This window comes from Canis lupus, chromosome 10 (genome assembly GCF_011100685.1).
Source record: "Canis lupus familiaris isolate Mischka breed German Shepherd chromosome 10, alternate assembly UU_Cfam_GSD_1.0, whole genome shotgun sequence".
NCBI classification, from domain to species: Eukaryota; Metazoa; Chordata; class Mammalia; order Carnivora; family Canidae; genus Canis; species Canis lupus.
In genome coordinates this window covers 7,884,985-7,902,321 of record NC_049231.1, presented here as the reverse complement: position 1 = coordinate 7,902,321, position 17,337 = coordinate 7,884,985, and positions in this window count along the sequence as shown.

Here is a 17,337-nt window from a genome sequence, read left to right as displayed (position 1 = left end):
CCTGCAATCAACTAAATATAAATCCTGGGGTGAGAATGTCCAAGAAAAATCTCTTCTGTGCCTTCCTCCTCCTCCCTTAGCTATAGGCTCACTAAAACTGAGCTTCTTTTATTATTACTATATTATTATTAGTAGTAGTAGTAGTAGTAGTAGTAGTATTTGAGAGAGAGAGAGCACAAACAGGAGGAGTGGCAGGTAAAGGGAGAGGGAGAATCAAGCTCCCCACGGAGCAGGGGGCCTGGTGTGGGACCGTGTCCCAGGACCCTGGAATCATGACCTAAGCTGAAGGCAGACACTTAACTGACTGAACCACCCAAGCACCCTAAAGCTGACCTTCTATACTGCAGCATGCTACTTTTGATATTTCTTTTGAAAAGCAGGCAAATTAAAAATTTTGAGCGCTGAGGTGCTTGAGTGGCTCCATCTGTTAAGCATCTGCCTTTGGGCCCAGGTCATGATCCTGGGGTCCTGGGATCGAGCCCCACATTGGGCTCCCTGCTCAGTGGGGAGTCTGTTTCTCCCTCTGCCTCTGCTGTTCCCCCTGGTATGCTCTCTCTCCCTGTCAAATTAATCAAATCTTAAAAAAAAAAAACATGTTTTGAGTGCCAGTGGAACTTCCTGAGACAGAATCGCAGTGGTGCCCAGAAGGCTCAGGGCCACACACACCTCCAGGTCACTACGGGCCAGGAGCTAAAAGAAGTCCTAAGACTTCATCTCTCCTCATCTTTAAAGTCTGTTACAAGCCTAAGTCATTCATCCTTAACACGCTCCTGTAATCACGTGATTTGCCACAAGCAAAAGTCCTTTCACCTGGGATCTCAAAGCACTCTGTAAATGCCTATCAATCCTTGCACCTGCCCCACAAGGTGACCGAGTATCAGCTGGCCTACTCGGTAAACAGAAAAGGTAGGCGACTGATTCTAACCACACAGCAAACTGGTAGCAGAAGTTGAGAACTCGGTCTGGGGGTTCTATTCCCAGGCTTGGACATCTAGGGCTGAAAGCCAAACCTGCATTTCAAGCACCCACGTAGTAGCTGGCACAGAATAGGTGCTCAGGTAATAATTCTTGAATGAATCAACAAGTTGGGTATCCGTATTTCCAATTGCCTGCCAAAAGTGTCTGAGTTCTGCTAACCTCCCCACTCAGGTTCACATCTCTCCTCCCAACTGGCTTCGACTCTTGGGTTCCATTCATTCATTCTCCAACCAGAGCATCCACTCTGGCAGAGGCCGTCTTCTAAGCCCTGGAGATGGAGCAGTGAATAAGACGGGCAGTGTCCTTCTTTCAAGGAATTTACGTCCAGAGAAAATGAGGTAGGTAACAATCAAGGAGAAAAAATAACTAGTAAGAAGGGTGATCCACACAGTAAATAAAAGCCAATCACCAGAACCAAAGTTGCCGCTGTAGGTGCAAGGCAAGAGCTAGATGCCAGAGCCCAGGGCACTAAGGATTTTGTAATATTCTAGCAACTTCTAGAAAGAAATTCTCATTTGCTTCCATTCCCCTACAACTGACAGCAGAAACTCTTAAATTAAAAAGAAGTCGATCATTTGCCTTCAGGGATGATGAGAAAGAGGCAAACCGGTGATATTGTGTTTTAAGGAGTCTGGGAATGGAGTGGATGATGGCAGTTTCTGTGGGGGGGGGACAAGTCTGGTCCCCACAGGCGGCCTGCACCCAAGCGTTGCCCCAGGGCATAACATGAAAAAGACTCCAGTTCCCAGCAAAAGCTAGTTACCTCATTTACTCACTTCCCCACCCATGCATTTTATACATATTGAAATATCTATTATGTGTCACGTTTCAAGCTCCTCTATGCTCTTGGTGACCCCAGTACGACCCGGGCCAGCAACAACCCATCCCTTTACTCTTTTGTTCATACAAGTTATTTTTTATTAATATTATGAAGTGATTTTCTACTCAGTAGCAACAACAAAAAAAAAAGGGAGCAAATACAGATAAGTGATTGGTAGTTGTTAAAATGAACTAATCAGTACCAACTTCAGTTTTTCATTTGCTTTAATAGATTTTTTTTTTTTTTAGGGAAGTTTCAGGTTTACAGACAAATGGAAAGTACAGAGTTCCCACATACTCACTCCCCTCCCCTGTCCCTGTACTGTTCGTCCTTCCTGGAAATGTGCCCGCCTGCTTACTTACGGGAGCTGGTAAGAGCACTGAGCGCATTAGCTTCCTGTTTTTCCGATCCTTCAAACTGTACAAAAACACTTAAAAGTTAGAAGAACTCAGGTTACAGAAAATCTAGCCTGCTTCTCTGCCTCACACTCTAGAACCAGCTATGTCCAGATAAAAATTCCATTCATGCTTCCTGGACCTACAGTGATATTATTTTAGGAGTGCACTTCAGAATCCCTCTTGGGACTCTTGATTTCATCATAAACCTCTTCTTCCCTCTCCTGAGTCTGACAGAGTGGGATTGAAGAAGAGGAGAGGAGGCCTGGCGATCAGAGCTGGCCATCCTGGCATCAGTCACAGCAATACCTTGAGGCCTGCAGTGCTGGGGAGCTCCCCTGTGGAAGTGTTTCCATTTTTCTCCAGGCACTTAAGATCACTCCAGGGCCCTTGAGCCTTGGTCTGGGGAGGCAGCTCTGTAAAGAGGAATTCCTTAGTCCCATGTTCTCTATCCTCCTCCTGCTTCTCCAGGCCACTGTAGTCCCTCCTCTGAATGTTCCCAGGACGGCTTAAATGCGGACAAACTCATCGTTCACTGTAACTGTAATGTACCCAAAGGCAGCAGAGATTTTCCTTACCACTGTAGACAGGGCGCTCACTTTCTTTCATTCCCACTGTATCGTGGTAATGCCCATGTAGAGTAGACCCCAAGGAAGAGAGTAAAAGGGAAAAAGGTGACTTTAAAGGCTGAGATGATCTTCAAATTAACACTTGCTCCCTGTAAGTGAAGCTTCACACAACAGATTCTCTCAAACCTACCTTCCTAAGACTATGATGCTCGGCTCCAAGACCTTTAAGAACATCAGAAACAACCCAGGCACCCCAAGTAATGGGTCAACTGAAAATGCTGAGGAGTTTGTTGATGAAGAAGGTAATGACCCAAACCCTGGAGGGACTAGGGCCGTGTCATAGCCAGGATGAGCTAGACCTTGGATGCTCCAACTCTTCGCAAGGTGATGACCCACATCCATGATACACGCTATTGGTCCCCATACACGTATTTAATACCTACTACCTCCAGAGTTTAAGTTCACCTTAACCAGCTAAAGATGGAAAATGAAAAGGGATCCTTTGGTCAGACAGATACGTTGATGTGCAAAGCCCCAGAAGTGAGCTGGAGAGGAGAAGTCGGCGCAGCCAATCCCAAGAAACTGAGTGGGACCCTTTTTCCCCAACACTTTGATGCCCTGCAAGCGAAATCTTCGGTCGCATACGTGTGGTTGATGTAAGAGGCAGTTATCTAAATAGGTAAGTAGGTGTCTAATAGACAGACAATTAGCTAAATAGAGGAGCTAGAGATCCTCAGGGCAGCAGTTGAGGTAAAAAGGCTCCAATAGCAGAGCAACTATGTTTTCTTCTATGTTCTCTGGGCTGAAAGCGGGGCTCTCTCCACCCCCTTCTATCCACTGAATTTAAATTACGACCATAGCTATCACTTGTTGGGTGGTAGAAACTGGATTAGGTGGTTTACCTATAGTCTCACAATTATTCCTATTTTTCTGATGAGAAAATTGAGACTCAACGAGGCTACTTCATTGGTCTCCCTCCAAAGTCTGCTGCTGCCCTCCAGGCCGTGCTTCAGTGAGCTACGAGTGGGAGCTTCTGTGTGTTCTTTCCAAGAGCAGAGGAGAATCTCCTAGGACCCCACAGGACAGTAGGTGCATGAAGCTGAGCCTGGTGCATCTGGAGCATTTTCTGCCCCAGGGGTTGGAGGAGAGGTGAATAAGCTCGTGGAACCAAGACGCATACTACAGTCCCCCAGGACAGCCCGTCACAGCAGAAACATTGCAGTGAGCTATCCCAGATCCACAAAGCTCCAGCTCCAATCCCAATATTAGATATTTTATGCAATTGGTATCACCCCTCCCTACGACAGGTGCAGAGGGAGCATTGTCCTATCGCTTTCTCTGCAAAACTTCCTTTGGCCACTGCCATTCCCTGGTGAGTAACTGGCCCCCTGTTGATTCTGTGTTCATTACATGGAAGTCCTCTTCACAGTCTCTCCTTCATAGTGGCAGTGGGGGGTGACATCTTCGTGGCTCTGGCCATATAGACGTTCTGCTGCCCCAGTTCCTACATTGGCTAGAACTTTCCACAGGGACTATAGACCCACTCCTTCTGCACACGTGCTGTGCTCTATGAGTGAGGGGTGTTGGCGTTCCAGTTGCATGTGTGTTGACAGGTGGACAGAACAAGGGATTTCACATAAATGATTCTCTAAATCCCACATTTCAGGGGCACCTGGGTGGCTCTGGTTAAGCATCCGATTCTTAATTTCGGCTCAGGTCATGATCTCAGGGTTGTGAGATGGAGCCCCGTGTCGGTTGGTCTGCTTAAGATTCTCTCTCGCCCTCTGCCCCTCCTCACACCCTAGTCACACTCACTCTCCCTCACTCTCTCTCTCTAAAAATTAATTAATTTAAAAAATTAAAAATAAAATAAAATAAATCCCACACCTCCATGTTGGCCTCCAGGCTCCAGGGTCACAGCCAGGTGGCCTGTGAACCCAAATCAGCCTTGTTCACACCTCACACCGAACTACCTGAACCTGTCTCCTGTTTCTCCCTTCATCAGGAATTCCTGTGACTCTCCCACATATGCCCTCCCATCTTCCCCACCCCTACCTGCATGGTGTGCGGTGGAGTTCAGTGTTTCTCAAACTTGGGAAACATACAGAAAAAATTGGGGGGCGGGAAGGCAGATCCATTCCCCACTTTAAGAGAAAGTGTAAAGCTGTCCCTTCCTGTGACCACTAGTTAGGAACCTAGATGCACATGTGGGCACTAAAACTAAATGACAGCGCTTGGTTCTAAGGTGATTATGACATGATCCAAAATCAGATTAAATTGGTTTTTTTTAATATTGAGACATTAAATATATTCACCATTAAAATACTGACATTAAAACATCAACATTAAAAAAAAAATCAACATTTAGGGGTTCCTGGTTGGCTCAGTCAGAAGAGCATGTGACTCTTGATCTCAGGGTTGTGAGTTAGAGCTCCACATGGGGTGTAGAGATTACTTAAATAAAAATTAAACTCAAGTAAATAAACACTAAAAATTTTTAAAAATACATATTTAAATTTCTCACTGAACTCATGGATCTCCTGGGAAGTCGTAGCGGGCAGCTTAAGAAATGTCTTTAGAGGGGCTCCTGGCTGGCTCAGTCAGTAGAGCATGTGCCTCTGATCACAGGATTGCAAGTTCAAGCCCCAGGTTGGGCGAAGAGGCTACTTAAAAATGAAATCTTTGAAAAAATATTTAGAGGTGAAGATCACGTTCTCTTTTTCGCAGGTGGGCACAAAGACCCCCACAGATTTTGAATTGGGAGTTGCTGCGTGAATGTTCAGGAAGAAGGAGGGGGCACCATTAACAGTTACCGAGAGCTTGCATTGACCAAGCCTGGGTAAGCCTGTTGTGTGCTTTATCTACTTATCTGGAGCAATCGAGACCCGGGTTAAGCCATTTGACCACGGTCACCCTATTAGCAAGCACAGGAGCCCTGGTCTCTACAGCTAATGCTACAAAGACTGGCTCTGTCTTGTGAGTGTGCACACACACACACACACACGCACACCTAATGAGACATGGCAGCAGCATCTGCTTTTGTCCTTCCCCCTTTCTGTTCTCACCTCTAGTTGCCTCTGCACTGATTCCGGACATTATACAAAAAGCCTGCTTCAGCATCACTCACAGCTCCAATGCCAGCATCGAGCGTCTGATAAGTGCTTATTAATACCGTTGGCTTGTCATGGAGGGACGAAATGCCTTAAACAGTGTGTGTGTGTGTGTATGTGTGTGTGTGTGTGCACGTGTGTGACTGTTCGTTTCAATGAAATCCTTATTGTTCTGTTCCCTGTTTTATGGTAATTGAGTACTGACTGGAGCACATCCAAGCAAATTAACTTTCTATTACTGACAGCAGAACAAGGAGACCAAAATCAGGACCATATCCCCTAAATAGGCCCTCACATGCTTTCTCCACCTCCCCCTGAGACCTGCTGCTGGTGTGCGTGAATTCTTGAGGACACAAAGCCCCCTACATGTCTGGACGGGGGTGAGCTTTTGGACAAAGATGATGAGGCCTAACGGCTGAGAGACAGCCTCTGGGGTTTGGGGCGGGTGGGCTCCGTGCCTGACCGGCTCTTTCCTCCATCCTCCTTCGCGATTTCAAACAGGCACCGAAGGACACCGGGGATCTGTCCATTGTCTCCCAGAACAATAGCCCTCGCAGCCCCCCAACCCCCCGCATCATGCAGACGCATGTGGAGAGACTTGATTGAAGAAGCATGTGTTCAGACATGATTAAACTTGCTAACTTAAAGAGGTATTAAAGGCAGGAAATAAAAAAGAGATGAGCCGTATTACTTTACCTTCGGGACCCCAGAGAGTATGTTTATACAATCACCATGAGGTAACAGCGTGGAAAGGCTCCAAAGTTTGGCATGATCGAAACCGCGAGGCTTTTTTCTTGCTTTCCGGTCTAGAATCCTCTCCTTGGGGGGCTGAGTGTTGTCTGGTGCGAAACATTTCCAGTCAGAGACCTTCTCACCTCTCTCTGGAGACAGTCCTCCTCTCTTTCATTTCAACTCACCATCTTGGCTCATGTTTTTTGGGACCAGGCTCGATACATCGTCGCTTTGGTGGTTTACACCTTTCAAATATTTGTTGTCTGTTATCATGTTCCCCGAAGTCCCCACTGGGTCCCCACTCCATGTGTTTGGCTTCTTTAATCTCTCCTCATAAATCGCTCCATTCTTCCATTCCCTTCATTCCCTTCATTGTTTTTACCACTTTTCTCTGAACTCCCCCCAATTTGTCTACATATTTCTAGTGCCAAGTGTCTACAAATAATCTGCTGGATTAAAAGCCAAATTTGGAGGGACCTCATCGATTCATCTCCTGCCCTGCATCCTTTCAAGGGGCCTTAGGTATAGTTCTAAATACCACTGACCCTTTTATCCCATTAATGCCTAATAAATATCCTCTAGAACAACATGATCATGTTGTGAGGCTGCACATCACAAGACTTCCTTAAAGGAGATGTTATTTTTCTTTGGGGTCTTTTAGTTCACAGCATCTAAACCGACATGGAGGGACCCAGTTCACAACCTGGTACGCTTTCTAATGAATGATGTTAAAGAAAAACTTGAGGCAACCTGCCACTTATGGAGGAAGGCTATTTCCCACTTGGCCATTTAGGTAAGATACACTTCCCTAGAGAAATTGTGCTGTTTGCAGTTAAAGCCTGACACCAGTCCCCAAAATACACCTAATCAAGCTTTCGAATACTTCATAAACCCCAGCATGGGCAAGAGAGGTGTGAACGAGGTCACTGGTCATACACCAGTAGTGGTTGTACAAATTGGCACAACTTATCTGTTCAGCAATCTGGCAATATGTATCCACAATCTTTACAACATACATGCCCTTCAACCAATGGGTAACCAATGAGGTTACTTCGAGGAAGCTATCCTGAAAAAAATAATTGGAAAGGGGACAGAGATGTATGTACAAAGATGTTTGTTCAAGTATTATTTATAGTCATAGAAAAACATTGGAAATAAGCAAAAATTTTCTTTAAAGAGTATTTGGGTAAATATATCTGAAAAGGGGCACAAAGATGTATACACAAGGATATTTAGCTCAGCGTCATTTATAGTAGTGGGTGAAATTGGAAATAACCTAAAAATCCAATGTGGGATGGTTGGTTAAAAACTGATGGTTCAGGGGCACCTGGTTGTTTCAGCTGATTGAGTGTCTGACTCTTGGTTTTGGCTCAGGTCATGATCTTAGGGTCGTTGAGTTCAAGCCCTGTATCGGGCTCTACACTCAGTATGGAGTCTGCTTGAGATTCTTTCCCCCCACCCTCTCTCCCTCTGCCCCTTCTGTCACTTGCACACACACACTCTCTCTCTCTCAAATAAATAGATTAAAAAAAATTTTTTTAAGTGATGATTCAGCTGCATATTTGTTCACACAGAAAGATCCCTATGGCACCCTGAGTCAACAGAGCATCTTACAAAGAAGTCATAGTGTGGTCCCATTTTTATTTAGAAAAAAATCTCTACCTTTATTTTCATATATATGGGAAAAGGTCTGGAGATAAATACCGTGAAATAGTCATAATGGTTGTCTCTGAGTGCTGGGCTTTGGTGTGATTTCACTTTTGACATTATTGTCTGATTCCCATCCCAATGAGCCTAGTTACTTGTAAGAGACATCTCTTCAGAACTAGAATCAACTTGGTAGCTGAACAGACTCTGAAGCCTGACTGTCTTTGGACAGCTCCAATGTCTTGGTTCTGGCTGTACAATCTTGGGCAAGTTACTTAACCTCTCTCTCTGCCTTAGTTTCTTCATCTGAAAAAGATATGTGGGTAATAATAGTATTCACCTTAAGAGAATGTCATGAAAATTAAGCTACTAAATATATTGCAGTGCTTATAGAATTGTGCCTAGTACCTAAGAAGAGTCCATGCTTTATTAAACTTTAGCCCTGTGGTGCCTGGATGACTCAGTTGGTTAAGTGTCCGACTCCTGATTTTGGCTCAGGTCATGATCTCAGGGTTCTAGGACCGAGCCCCACCTCAGGCTCCATACTCACCATGAAGTCTGCTTGAGAGTTCTCTCTCTACCTTTCCCTCTACCCCCCTCAACACCTTCTAAAATTAATAAATAAATATTTAAGCTCTGGCATTATTCAATAATAGCGAACATATATCAAGGACCTATTCTATGCCCAGTACTGAGCTCCGTGCTTTACATACATTCTCTCTACCCTCAGGGGCAAGTGGTTTAAACCCTGTTTTCTCTAATAGATAAGGAAACAGACTTGGAGATGTATGTGATGTGACCAAGGCCACAGAGCTCTCCACCTCTGCAAGACAGTGGGACCTCCCCCAGGCTAACAAGAGTCCAAACCTGGTTCTTTCCTCTCTTCCCCAGATGTGAGGAAGGGAGACAACTCAAAGATGGCTCCATGCTTTCTAGTTAGGGACCTGCGTAGATGGTGATACCACAGACTATGGTGAAGAAAAATAAAAGAAGCCTTTCCAAATTTTTCAAGAAAGAAGGACTCTGTCAAATTAATCTAGTTTAACCCACATTATAATTTCAAAATGTCTAAATCCAGAACTTTATCTGTCTCCTCAAAACATGCTGCCTCCAGAGTATCAAATGTACTCTTCATTTAAAACAAATGCTTCCTTCCCAACATTTTGTTGGGCTTGAACTAAAATAAAAAAAAAGTAGTAGTACCAAGAAAAGCCATACATAAAGTTAGATCCTGATTATATAGAATAGTTAATATATGTAATTCATCTGAACATGCATAGAAAACACACTGGAAAAATATTCCAATATGAATAGGTCTTTAGTATAAATATTGTAGCAATAACTTAATATCTCTGGAACACACAGGTATTTAATGTTTGTGCTTTTATTGTCAATGAAGTGGTTAGTCTATGTATCTGACTAGAATTCAGTTGATTTCACTAACAACCTATTAAAACTAAAACAATTAGAAAACCATGACACACAGTTAAAGTCGGGTTCAATCAGACTCTCAGTAAGGAAATGTCCAACGTGGAGTTAAGCAAATAGCATGCGCCTAGCTCTGAATGAGGCACTGAAACCACCTCCTAAAATTCCCAACCCCAGCTTCTTCCTCCCTCACATCCTCACACGTGTCCAACCTTCATCATCACCCTCAGTAAGCTGCTGTGTGTTAACTGAGTGTTGATAAGTTCTTCTCAGTGCCATGGTGAAAAGCTGAATCACAGCTGATGTTTCCACCCACTTTCCAGATTCTTGGCTCTAAGACAGAGAACAGTCCACTGAATTCCAGATGCCCAGATGAATGCATCATCCAACACAGGAATGATTTCCTGTTGAGAGATGATTCCTCTCATTCTGTAGATGACCTAGGAAACCAAGGATATTCCTGCATGTGGGCATTCCCTCACACCACACAGGGCTCTGGCTCTTCGGGAAGACTACCGAAAGTCCTTTGCATACTAAGAACTAAGGCTGTGGTTTACCTACCAAGCATTTTGCTGACCTGTCTCCAAAATAATGGTCTTCACCTTGATCAAAGCAAACATTGAAATTCTGAAGCAGCCCAAGAGGGTAAAAACGGAGAAACCACTAGAACTCAAATTGTTACACTCTTCTCCAAATTGTACATGCAAGTTTGGTTAAAACACATGCACTGAAAGGAATCAAAGAAATAATCAACATATGCTAGAAAAAGGATTCTCTTGAATTAAAGGAGAATCAATGTCTACAGTTAGAATGAGCTCAAGAAGTACCAGGAAAGCACGACAATGTGAATGTACTTAATGTCACAGAATTATATATGTTTAAATGGTTAAAATTATAAGTTTTGTTATGTATATTTAACCCAACTAAAAAAAAAGGTAGTAGTACCAGGAAAAGCCATACGTAAAGTTAGATCCTGATTATATAGAATAGTTAATATATGTAATTCATCTGAACATGCATAGAAAACACGTTGGAAAAATACTCCACAATATGAATAGGTCTTATCACTAGATGTTGGTATTTCTGTTAATTTTTTAATGATTTCCAAATATTTTCCAAATTTTATGACAAGTATGTATTTCTATTATAATCAGAGGGATGCTGTAAAATATATACATACTTCTTAAATATGTCCCTTCTTCATCATTGCCTGTAGCAAGACCCCTGTAATCATGTCTCATACAGACTATTTCCTTAACTCTTGACTAATGAATCAGACCCTCTCCACTTTCTCCTCCATACCACCACCAGAACGAGAAAGAGTTCTTCTGAAGTATAAAGCAGAGGACACATCCCCCATAATACCCCACCCCATTCCTGGTCCTTACCCCAAAGCCTCATCCCACCCCTGAGTCCTGAGCCTTGTCCTTCAACTTCCCACATCCCTCTTCCTTCTCTTTGGTTGAGCCCCAGGATGATTGACTTGTCAGTATCCAGGGATGAGAATGAGTTTAAGGGGTGGTTGTGGTGAGGGATGTGGGGTAATGACACCTTCATAAGTGTCTTTAGGAGGAGATTCAGGTAGACATCTACCTGAAATTGCAAAAGTTGTGTTATATATTAGTGTGAGGTAACTTGAGACAGGGGGTGATGGAGATGAAGGGAGTTGGAATCAAGCAGTGTTTGCCTACCAGCATATTGTCTTTACTCTGTTTATTCACTTGGGGTGGTATGAATTAAGATGGATGGAAATCTGGGGCATTCTATTCTCATCGAGCCACCCCTCGTTTACCCTCACTTTTTTTTCTGGTTTACCCCGATTTTAGCTTCCTGCTAACTCCTAGGTCTCTCTCATCACTTAGATCAGGCGTCATTTTCTCAAGATCCTGCCCAGACATCCTGGTCTTGACTACATGTTCTTCTGGACTCTTATAACATTTCAGCTATGCTTTGGTATAAGCACTTCCTCCGCCCCACTCTGTCCCTTTCCTTGCCCACCCTGACGCTAGACCGCAGTTCCACCAGCACAAGGAACATCTTTCATTCTGAATCCTGAGCACCAAGCATTATGGTTAAAATACATAGTGCAAGTGACAAATGTTCAGTAATTACTTTTTAATAAATAGTGAGCAGAGAAGAATTAAGGATACGGGTAATTCATCTGAAGAACATAAGAGTTTATGGAGGGCTAAGTGGCTTACTACTTTACACCCCCACAATTCTGATGAATAAGCCAGAAGAAAGGGGCTTTTCATATATAAGTTACAGTGAACTCACATGTGAATCAGTCATTGATGAATTAATGGACTAATGAATCCATCTAAGACAAGGCTCAGGACAAACTTTTAAACAAAAATGTAGGATTATTTGATCCCCTAAAACTGAAGGCAGGTAACAGACAGCAACAGTACCAGAGCCTCAGAATCTAAGAAAGACCAGGATAGGACTTGCCCGTCCCAGTTAGGCCATAGTTATTCTAAGAACAGATTGTGGGAGCATGGATGTTCCTCTCCATGGACCTCTAAATAGCCCCGTCTTCCTCATGTTCCCACTCCAGAACAGCAGCAAAGCCACTGTTATTTTTAGTCACTTGCCAAATATAATTCTAATTTATACAGCTTCCCAAAAGAAATAAGTCTTGAACAATGAGCATGTGTGGGCCAAGCACAGAAAAGCAGACAGGATGATTAGAAAGGTAAAGAACATGAGCACAGGTATGGAGGTGTGAAACTAAATTCTGTGTGTGTGCGCACGTGTGTGTACACGTGGTGCAGCAGATATCAAGAAGGCCAGGACACACTGCAAGGCAGAAAAAAAAAAAAAAAGCAGGATGTGCATAGGTAGGAACTAAGGCCAGGATAATGGTGTATGCTATGCAGGGAGCCTAAATTCTTGTCTTGACTACGACAGGAAGCTATGAAGTTTTCAGGCAGGGGAATGATACAGTCCTTTTAGCGTTTGGAAAGATCCTGGAAGTAGAAAAGGCAGTGAAGGGGAGCAAGCTGGAGTCAGATAAATGGCTGCTGCAATAGTCCAAACGTTCAATGCCCCAAAATTTACCTGCACATTCAAAGTGACACAAAAATAAGTCTGCCCCTAAAACTTAGAGATGAGAGGAAATCTTAGAGAACATAATTGTGAACAATTCATGTAGCCAATTCCAGTTCGTTCTTTCTTTATTCTTTCTTTCTTTCTTTCTTTCTTTCTTTCTTTCTTTCTTTCTTTCTTTCTTTCTTTCTTTCTTTTTCTTTTTCTTTTTCTTTCTCTCTCTCTCTCTTTCTTTCTTTTCTTTCTTTCTTTCTTCCTTTCTTTCTTCCTTTCTTTCCTTTTCTTTTCTTTTCTTTTTAAATATTTTATTTATTTATTCATGAGAGACACAAAGAGAGAGGCAGAGACACAGGCAGAGGGAGAAGCAGGATCCCTGTGGGACTCAATCCCAGGACCCTGGGATCACACCCTGAGCCTATTTAAAAGGATATAAAGAATAGAATGTCTTAGAACAGGCTAGTTCAGCTTGGCCCTGGCCATTAGGCCTGCCTGTAACCCATAAAGCCAACACCCAAAATGACGGATTCCCTAGACCTTTGCCTCATTCTTGAGCTGTGTCCTGAATCATTACAATCGGAATCCACCTTGGTCTTGGTTCTGGGGCCCTTGCCTCATTTGCTGGTTGTGGTCCTACAGTTGGTACCCAAACCTACAGTTGGTACTCAGACTCTTACCTCTAGCTGGCCATTGCCCCATTTCTTTGCTGTCTTTACAGCAAAACCTCTCCAAAGACTTTCGAGTACTAATTGTCTCCAATACCCTGCCTTCTATTCTACCTCAAATCCACCCACCACATACACCAAATTATTTTTGTTAAGATCACCAAAGACGTGCCTGTTCCTAAATATAATGATTAATATCCAATTCTCATCTTACTTGACTAATCAGAACCATCGGACACATCTTCTTGATAAACTTGTTTCACTTGGCTTCTAAGATCCACATCTTTAGGTTCTGTCCTACTTGGCTGATTGCCCCTTTTCTGTCTCCTTTGCTGGCTCCTCCTCTTCAACTTTACTTGTTACATGCTGCTGGATAGCCCAGGCTGGGTCCTTGACCTTCTCTTCTCCATCCACACAATGGTTTCTCAACTTTGGCACTATTGACATTTGGAGCCACACAACTCATTGATATTAAGGGGCTATTCTACACATTATAGGATATACAGAAGCATCTTTGACCTCTACCCACTAAATGCTAGTAGCAACCCTTCCCCCTAGTTACAACAATCAAAAATGTTTCTAGACATTGCCAAATATCTCCTGGGTAAAATGGGGAATCATCTCTGGTTGGGAACCACTTCCAGGTCTACAGGGAATGTTCCTTTAAATATTTTAGACTTTAGTGATCTCTCCTAGGCTTTAGGTTTTAAATACTATCTATATGCCAATGGCTCCCAAATTTATATATTCAGTCTAGACCTCACTCATGAACTTTTTTTTTAATTTTTATTTATTTTTTTAAATTTATTTATGATAGTCACAGAGAGAGAGAGAGAGAGGCAGAGACATAGGCAGAGGGAGAAGCAGGCTCCATGCACCGGGAGCCCGATGTGGGATTCGATCCCGGGTCTCCAGGATCGCGCCCTGGACCAAAGGCAGGCACTAAACCGCTGCGCCACCCAGGGATCCCATGAACTCTTAACTAGAATAGTCCATTTCCCAGTCAAATATTTCACTTTAATATCTAACAGATGCCCCAAACTCAAAATGCATTCCTCCCCATCTCAGTTGAAGTTAATTCCATCATTCCAGTTGCTCAGAGTAACAGTCTTGGCATCATCCTTAACTTTTTCACAGTCTGCCAAGAAATCTTACTAACTCTACCTTCAAAATACATCCAGAATTTAAGCACTTTGCTCCATCTCTACCACTTGATCCAAGTCACTACGATCTCACACCTGGTTATATCCTTGTGCCCCTACTACCTATTCTCAGCATTGCTGTCAGATGAGGCTTCTTTTTTAGGGGTAAGGGGAGGTGCAGAGGGAGGAGAGTGAGAATCTTAAGCAGGCTCCATACCCAGCTTGGAGCCCAACATGGTGCTCCATCTCATGACCCGGAGATCATGACCTGAGCCAAAATCAAGAGTTGCACACTCAACCGACTGAGCCACCCAGATAGCTCTTAATAGTTATTTATTTAAGTAAACTCTACACCCAATGTATGGCTCAAACTCATGACCCTAAGATCAAGAGTCACACGTTCCACTGACTAAGCCACCCAGGCACCCCAGATGAGCCTTTTAAAATATAAATCTGATCATTTCATTCCTGAATGAAACTCCTCCAGTGTCTATGCATCTTACTCAGAGGCAAGTCAAAGTCCTTACTAGTCTAATCCCTTTTTACCTCGCTGATCTTATAAAGCACGGCTTTCAGTTATCATCTGAGATGAGAAAGCTGAGGGGAGCAGGTTTGGAAGGTATGACCAGGAGCTCATGTTTGGATGTTCTTATATATCCAGTGGAGATGTTGTATTGCAGTTGACTCTGTAACAGTGAGGGAACTCAGAGGGATTTTGGACTGGAAGTATACTTTGGGAGTTGTTGGTATAATGTTGGGACCTGTTTAAATACAGAGACGGTATTGGAAGACATAAGCCTGGAGCAGGTCACCAAGGGAGTAAAGACAAAGAGGACCAGGGGCTGAGCCTCAGGGCACCCCAATGTTAAGTGAATGGAAAGAAAAGGAGGAACCAACCAGCAAAGGAGACTGAAGCGCAGCAATCAGTGAGGCAGAGGGAAACCAAGAGTGACTTATCCTACAAACTGTCTGAAAACAATCCATCAGTGAACTAAAGTCTGTGAATTGAAGGTTCCTCACTAAACCTAGATTCATCTTAGGGATTTCTCTAGCAAATGTACAATCTACTTGCACAGGGAAATGGAGAGCGTAATGTAAATATTTCTTTCATCACTGTACTTAATTATCCACTAATTCAAAATGTATAGTTCTTGAAGTTCATGGTCTCATCTCCATTTACCGTCCATCTGCTTTCCTATTTATGATGCTATCACAGTTTAATTAAATAAGCCGAAAGCCGAGGTGTTACATGGATAGGGCACGTGGAGGTAGAAATACCAAATCAACACAAATGACTAACATCTTAAGTGTATTGTGACATTATCTAATTATTAATCTTGTCATTTACCAAAATGAGTACCTAAAAACCAAAACCAGGGTTTCTGAACTCTAAACTTCATCGTAACAAAACCTACTAAACACAAAATGCCTAATATTTAATAATCATTCTGCTATTATTCAGACAATATATTAATTGGTCAGTTAATTTCAAGGGTGTAAGCCCAACACTTCCTTCACATCTGGCACCACTTCACTTGGCTATTTCTTCCAGTGATAGAGATGAGGATTTATCAGGTGTGTACGACATTCATGAGTTACCATAGCGAGCAAGGCACAAACAGAACCAAAATTGGAACTCAGATCACTGTCTTTGTAAAAAGAAAGGTGCCTAATGTATTTCTAGGTGGCTTCTTAGAAACACTTACTCCCCCATTAAGCAGAGGCTGCCCAATCTTTGCTTCTTTTTTTTTTTTAAAGTCTTGAATGTTGCAGATATCTTTTTACACATTTTTTAAAAATTTTTATTTATTTATGATAGTCACACAGAGAGAGAGAGAGGCACAGAGACACAGGCAGAGGGAGAAGCAGGCTCCATGCACCGGGAGCCCGATGTGGGATTCAATCCTGGGTCTCCAGGATCGCGCCCTGGGCCTAAGGCAGGCGCCAAACCGCTGCGCCACCCAGGGATCCCCCATTCTTTGCTTCTGATCAGCCTTCTAAATCAGAAGCTCAGAGCAAGTGTAGTTATAAAAAGAAAAAAAGGTCTTCAAGGTCATATTTCCTCCAAATAATAATTGAGTTCCAGAAACTAAATATCAATCAGCAATGCTTCACACATGTAAGAAGGCATATGCCTCCGTATGATTTTTGACATATACACTATTGTTCTGTGAGCTCCTTGAACATAATCATGTATCTCTATGCACTAAACTTTACCAAAAAAAAAAAAATGCTGAATTAAGTAACCATTTCAAAAACTTTCAAAACACCAGTTTTAGAACACAATGATAAACAGGGTGCCAAACCCAAGAGAAGTTTCATTCATGTTCCTTGTGGAATCAGATTCCGTAAAAATTAGATCTTTTAAAGTTCCTATAGAACAAATAGGCACATGCAGGCCTGCTTTAGCAATTAGGATGAAGTCAGATCGGGTGTCCGTTTCGAATCTGTGAATGATGCAGCCCTGGGAGGGTCTGTTTCGCTAGATGAAAAAAAAAGGTAGAATAATTGTCGTATCTCTTACCTAAGTGGTATGCAGGACTGTGAGGTGCTCAGTATCCACTAATTGAATGAATGGATGCATAGGGATGAAAACGGGGTTTATAGTGAAAATTTATGTTAAAAAAGCCCAGATGGAAAGAACTGGCTTGACACAGATCCTGAGAAAAGAGCCCTGGGAACTGAAATTCAACTCAAATGCAGATGACCTGGCATTGTTACAATACATAAAAAGTTATATATATATATATATATATATATATATATATATATACATATATATATATATATAAAGGTTTTAATATAT